Source organism: Elephantulus edwardii, unplaced genomic scaffold, assembly GCF_000299155.1.
Source record: "Elephantulus edwardii isolate Elephantulus edwardi_28Jun2011 unplaced genomic scaffold, EleEdw1.0 scaffold00309, whole genome shotgun sequence".
NCBI lineage: Eukaryota > Metazoa > Chordata > Mammalia > Macroscelidea > Macroscelididae > Elephantulus > Elephantulus edwardii.
Genome location: NW_006400059.1, coordinates 1243119 through 1250361, shown reverse-complemented (window position 1 = coordinate 1250361; position 7243 = coordinate 1243119).

Genomic DNA, 7243 nt, shown 5'->3' with positions numbered 1-7243 from the left:
TGGTTTGGCTTCTCTACGCTCCAGTGCAATCTTCAGAGTTTCTTCTGACATCCATTTTGGTCCTTTCTTCCTCTTCTGTCTTTGTAATGACCATTTACACTCTTCCTGAATGATATCTTTGACATCCTCCCACAACTCATCTGGTCTTCGCTCGTTAGTGTTCAAGGCCTCAAACCTGTTGTTTAGGAAGTGGAAATCTCAGAAGACCTTGGCAAATTTAAAGGTAAGTTTGGAAAACAAGGTAGCTTTTGAACTAACTGGGATTGGGAGGAGTATCATTGTTCTTAACAACTGCTGCACAGTAAATGAAAAATACCAACCACCAATATTACCTAAAGCCCAAAAATTTAGAATACTCTGATTCCCTTGTCCTAACTAATCCGTGTCATAATGCGTGTGAACTGGGAGGAGAGGTAGTTCCCAAGACAAAACCCCATAAGAATCCTCATTCAAGCCAGAATGAGGTATATAATAATTTGTATTTTAGAAGATATAAAAAGGAATATTTCTAAACTATAACAAGGATAAAAAGTTGTTCAGGAGGAAAAGGGAAACAGTCCGGATGCACACCCTTCCTGATTTTAAACCATCTGAGCAATCAGTGTTTCCTGGCTCAAGCAGGACAACAGCTTCTTGATCTAGCTATAGATTTCATAAAGAGCATTGTATATATATATATATTTTTGCAGGGCTAGTCAAGTAGATAATAACTCCCAGCTTCTGTTTGGGAATAATTTAATTCCAACTTCATTATTTTTTAGAATTTTTATTTATAAAGTTAGACGTGCTTGTCTAACATTAGATAATATATGATTGCATGTATTTCTTTTTTTAACAAAAGATTGCAGAAAAGTTAGGTTTTCATTCATTCACAATTGTACATTTCCACCTTTCCCCTCCCTCTTCCCACCTCCCTTTCTCTCTCCTTACTTTCTGAATTATCATGATGTATGTATGTATTAAGTCTCTTAATGTTGTTGTTGTTGTTGTTGTTGATTGCCATCAAGTAGAGCATAACTCATAGCGCCCCTATGAACAAAAGACTTGAAGCCTTTCTATAACTGCCGTCACTTTTCAAACTTAATAGAGTTTCCAGAGGCATGTTGTTTAGGAAGTGGATACCACTCCTGCTTCCAAGCCTGTCTTAAATCAGGAGTTCGACCGAACACTGTCCACCATGGTTATCCATTATGGCATTTGACTCCCCAATGACAGCAACCCCAGATTACCTCAGTACAGCATATTGACAGAAGAGAGTGCTGTGCTACTACTTAGAAGAATGTTATTCCAGAATATAATAAAAACTGACTTTTAAATACAAAGGCCCTCCACAAGGTCTTGTTAATTCTAAACAAGAGGCTTAAATAAAAAACAACCAATATGTTGCTGCTGCTGTTGTTGTTGTTATGTGCTGTTGAGTCACCTGAGACCCATAGCAACCCTATGTACAGCAGCTCTGAAACCTTCCCTGTCCTGAGCCAGTCTCCCTAATTCCGACACACCAACCCCAAATGCGCTGGTTACTGTATCACACCACCTCATCCTGAGCTGTCCTTCCACCCTTCTGAGCATGACTGGTCTCCAAGGACCAGTCTCTCTGGGCCACATGCCCAAAGTATGTGAGAAGGAGCTTCTTGGTTTCACCCTCACCAAGACAGACTTATTTGTTCTCTTGGCAGTCGATGGTATGTTCGAGACTCTTCTTTAATATTCCACACTAAATTGTGTTTAAGTTTAAACACAGTTTCTTTTCTCTCTCTCTTTTGTTGTTGTTAGGTGCTACTAAGTCAAGGACGACTAATAGCAACACTATGAACAGCTGATTTGAAATCTGTTCTGTCTGTACCAACCTCACAATCTCTGACATACTCAAGCCCATTGCTAAAGTCACACCTGGTTGAGGGTTTTCTTCTCTTTCACAATCCCTCTACCTTTCCAAACATGATATCTTTCTACAAGGAGTAGCCTTTCTTAGCAATATGCCCAAAGTATGTAAAATGACGCTTTCCTATCCTTATCTCCAAAAAAAGCACTTTGGTTGCACCTTCTCCAAGACATATCTGTATTTTTTTTGGCAGTCCATGGCATATTCGGTACTCTCTTTGACATCACAGCTCAAAAGGCATCTGTTCTTCTTCTGTCGTCCTTATTCACTGTCCCACTCTCAGCGGCAGAGCAAGTGACTAAAAGGACTATGGTAGTACAACTTAATCTTCAAATTAACATCATTGCTCCTCGGTAATTAGGAGAGGCACAAGACTGCAGACTTGCTGAGGGCAAAACATCTCCTGATCTCCTGACTGCTGATACCAAGTGTATTGATTGTTGATCCAAGTAAGAGGAAGTCACTGGCAGTTTCAATCGTTTCTCCATTTATTAAAATGTCACCTATTGACCCAGTGGTGAGAATTTTTGTTTTCTTGATATTGAGATATAATTTATAATCAAGGCTGTAGTGTTTGATCTTCTGCAGAAAGTTTCAAGTTCTCCTCACTTTCAGCAAGCAAGGTTGAATTATCTGCCTGGTTGTTGTTGTTGTTAGGTGCTGTCCAGTTGAGTATGACTCACAGTGATCCTAAGAACAAAAGATATGAACCCTGTTCTATCCTGTGCCATCCTCACAGTTCCTGACACTCAAGAGCCCAAGGAAGCAGTCACCATATCAATCCACCTGGTTGAGGGACTTCCTCTCCTTTGCCAGCCCTCCACCCTTTCCAGCATCATGTCCCTCTCCAAGGAATAACCCCTCCTAGCAACATGCCCAAAGTACGTGATGTAGAGCCTCATCATTCCTGCCTCCAGAGAGAAATTCTGCTCCATCATCTCCAAGATGTATCTGTTTGTTCTTTTGGCTGTCCATGGAATATTCAGTGCTCTTCTCCAGCACTCAAAGGCATCAATTCTTTTTCTGTCATCCTTATTAATTATCCAGCTCTTAGAAACATTGCAAATGATCGGAAAGCCTATGGCCTGATCAAACACACCTTAGTCCTCAAACTAACATCATTATTCCTTAGTAATTTGAAGATCTCCCTAACTGGAGATTTTCCCTGTGCAATGTGTCCCCTTATTTCCTGACTACTGGCACCAAGGGTGTTAACTGTGGATCCAAGTAAGACGAAACTGTTGACAGTTTAAGTCTCCATCTGTCACTATGTTGCCTATCGGTCCAATGGTAAGAAGCTATGATTTTGTTGTTGTTGTTGTTTACATTTTTTCCCCCATGCTGAAGGCTGCATTCCTTAATCTTCTGCAGCAAGTGCTTCAAGTCCTGCTCACTTTTGGCAAGCAAGGTGTGACATTTGTACAACGCAAGTTATTGATAAATCCAGCAAGCTCTGGCGGTCTTGTGGTTTCCTCTAGTGGCCTACTGGCAAGAGGCTGCACTGTAATCACAAAGGTACGCAGTTAGAATCCACCAGATGCTCTGCTGGAGAAGGAGAGACTATCTCCTCCTGTACCAGTCAGATCTGATTTGAAAGTACACACACACACAAAATTTTTTAAAAAAGAAAAAAAATTATTGATAAATCTTCTTCCAAATGATCACTTTTTTATTTCATTAACAATCAAGTGTAAACTCATTGGTTGTAGTTTGACACTTCCTCAAAAAGATGAACATAGAAATTCCATATGACCCATCTATTCTACTGCTTGGAATATACCCCAAGAAAATGAGAACTGAGGCACAAATGGAGACTTGTATACCAATGTTTATAGCAGTGTTATTCACCATCACAAGAACATGGAAACACTCCAGATGTCCAACAACAATCGAATGGATTGAGAAGTTATAGTACTTTCACACAATGGAATACTACACAGCACACAGGAGCAATGATTTTGTAAATTGCCACCTAACTTGGGAGGGACTGGAGAACATTATGCTGAGTGAACTTACTTGGTCCCTTAAGGACAAATACTGTATAAAACCATTATTGTATGGGGCAAGCCATGCATCTGGCCCCTGGTGGGCGACGGGGCGAACCATGCATTTGGTCCCTGGTGGGGTGAGCCGGCCCTCGGGATAAGCTCCTCAGCCCTCGGATTGTACCATCTGACCCCTGGGTAGAAAAACTGCCTAGGGTATACAGAGAATTTTATCAAGGCTACTTTCCTCCACTCTCTACCCCTATACACCCATAAGTAACATCCCCAAAGCCCATCTATTTGTAACTCACAAGTTTGTTCTCTCTAGGCTTGCTCCCTTTTCTATAAGTAATCTTAACACTGGGTTTTACTCCAGACCTGACCCTGAACCCAGTTCCAGGGACAAAAAGGAAATACAATGGCCAGCTAAGGAAGCAAAGGAGGATGGAGCCTCAGGATTCAGTCAGCCATCCCCACTGGACCCACCTGGGAAAACACTTTGCAGTCCAGAGGGGAGTAAATGTCAGGAAAACATCTTCCAACAGAACAAGAAGGCAAGCAGCTTCAACCCAAGACCACCAGTAAGGTGATAAAGTGGGCTCCCTTTCCCCCTTCTCATCAATGCCCCTGTTCAGCATGAAGAAGCCAGAGAGTCTATGCCCAATTCCCAAATGAGAAACCCACATGTGAAAAAGACAGTTTGTTTAATCACCATTGTACTATGCTTACCATTGCCCTGAATCATCTGGTCCCCACTGGATCCTTTTCATTTCCTTCACCTGCTCCCCCACCAACCAAATTGTGCAGCCTTGCAACTGCATACCTGCAATTTTCATCCCTGTCCATCCTTACCCTTCTGCTCCCAATCCTCACTGTGTATCCCCAACATGTTTTTCCCCAATAAATTTTTTTTAAAACCCAAAAACCATTATTGTAGAATGAGCATAAGGATCCAAGGGGAGGTGGTGGAAAGCAGATGGGTGAGGATGGGTCGAGAGGGGTGGATAATCATAGGGTCAGGTGGTACAATTTGATGATTTTATGGGTGGGAGGCAGGAAGGAAATGCTAAGGATTTGGTGTGAAAAACAATGTATTGGGACTTTGTAAATAAACCAGTATGTACACAAATACATAAGAAAGGTAACCCACAACTCATTGGTTGTTTTGATTTAGTTAGGAATCAGCTGTAGACTAGAAGCCTCTTGTTTAAACCAATCAGAACCTGGCAGGCAGGCCTTTGTATTTAAAAGTCCTGCCTAAGAGTTTCCTGTTTGGAGCCTGCTGTGTGAAGCAGTTGGATTCGGTAAGGTAGGTTGTTTGATTTAATTGGGAAAAAAAAGAAAGAAAGTCAGGTGTAAGCTGATCATTTTTTGTTTAGTTAACAATCAACTGTAAGCTGATTGGTCATTTTTAATTTAATTATCTGTTATCTGTATACCAAAGGTTATTGTTGAGTCTTCCTCCAATCTTGTTGCCACATTTCTTCTTCATAGAGTCCAGCTTCTCAAATAATTTGTTCAGCACACAGACTGAATAGGCATGGTGAAAGCATTTAATCTTAATGTACACATTACTTAATTTTAAACCACCAAGTGGTCCCTTGCCTTGTTTGCTCAACAGCTGCTTTGTGTAGGTACAGGTTTCAAACGAGCACAATTAAGTGTTCTGGAATTCCATTTACTGTCAATATTATTCATAATTTGTTATGATCCACACAGTCTAATGCCTTTGCATAGTCAATAAATCGCAAATAGACATTCGTCTGTTATTTTTTGCTTTCAGCCAGGATCCATCTGACATCAGCAATGATTTTTTTTCAGCCTAAATAAATCTGTTCTTATATTCTTCTGTCTTGATTCTCATTTCAGCTACAATATTTCTGTTTGGGTTCTTTTCCCATCTTTACTAGCTTTTCATTTTGTTCATAAATTATTGCCCTTACTTTTTTTGTATCTATCTGTTTTTCCTTTAACTCTCTTTGACATTTAAAATTATTAAATTACATTATCACAGACTGAATTGCTTTCCCAGAAATGCATATATGCAGTGGTGGTATAATGTGGAAACTCTATAATGATTGTTCATAATCTGATAAAGTAAGTGTCCTGTCAACTTCACCTTCCTTGGATCCACAATTAACACCTTTGGCAGTCAGTGAGGAAACAAGGTGATGCATTGCACTGGGAAAATCTAGTTAGGGACCTCTTCAAATTATTGAGGAGTAATGATGTCAGTTTGAGGATTAATGTGTGTCTGATTTAGGCCATAGTCTTTCCAATCACTTGCTATGCATCTAAGAGCTGTACAATTAATAAGGATGACAGAAGAATTGATGTCTTTGAGCCATGGTGTTGGAGAAAGCACTTAACATCCTATGGGCAGCCAAAAGAACAAACAGATACATCTTGGAGATGGTGGAGACAGAGAGCTCTTTGGAGGCAAGAATAATGAGGCTTCACCTCACATACTTTGGGCATGTAGCCAGAATGGGGCTATTCTTTGGAAATGGACATGATGCTGGAACAGGTGGAAGGTCAGCAAAGGAGAGGAAGACCCTCAACCAGGTGGACTGACATGGTGACTGTTACAATGGGCTCTTGTGTGTCAGGAAGTAGAAGGATGGCTCAGGACCGAACAGGGTTCAGACCTTTTGTTCATAAGGTTGACTAGACTAGATGGCACCTAACAACAACATCTAACAAATAAAAGAGTTCAAGTAGGAATGTGCTATCCCTTAAGCCCATCACAACCTTGATCCAATGTAAAGGGAATTTCCCTACAGTGTGGTCTAGAATAACTTTTTTCTCACAAAAGACAAAAAGTAGAGCAAATTGAGTTGAGAAGGGGAACCTTAGTGCCATTAAGAAAGAAATGCTAGGAGTGGGATGTGTCCTTTTGAGCTCAGATATCTTTGCAAGGTAGTTCTTTGACACAAGGAAAGGCTGTATGGTTTACATCCTCTGAAAATCTGCAGGAAGGTCAACTGAGTCAGTTCTGACTCAATAGTAATTAGTTGAGTTTCTCCAATATACCACATTCACATCCTTCATTCTGTCGTTTTTTCTTTGTGTGCTTTGTGAGGGCTTTTTGTTGCTGATGTATTATGATATTTGATGGTTTTGATGCACACACTTATTTCTGTAAAAAAATTCTAGAACAGGCAGAGCCTTAAACATTTGTTTAATGTTTTCTCTTCCTCTCTACGACAGCTCTTTCCCCATACATACTTTAAATTGGGTTTGACAGTTCCTAGTCACCTTTCAATACTTCCCAGATACACCATAGTACAGGCCCTGGCCAAAGTGTCTACCAGGGGCCACTGCCACTCGAGCAAGATACCATACATTCATTCATGAACCTCTCAGAATATTA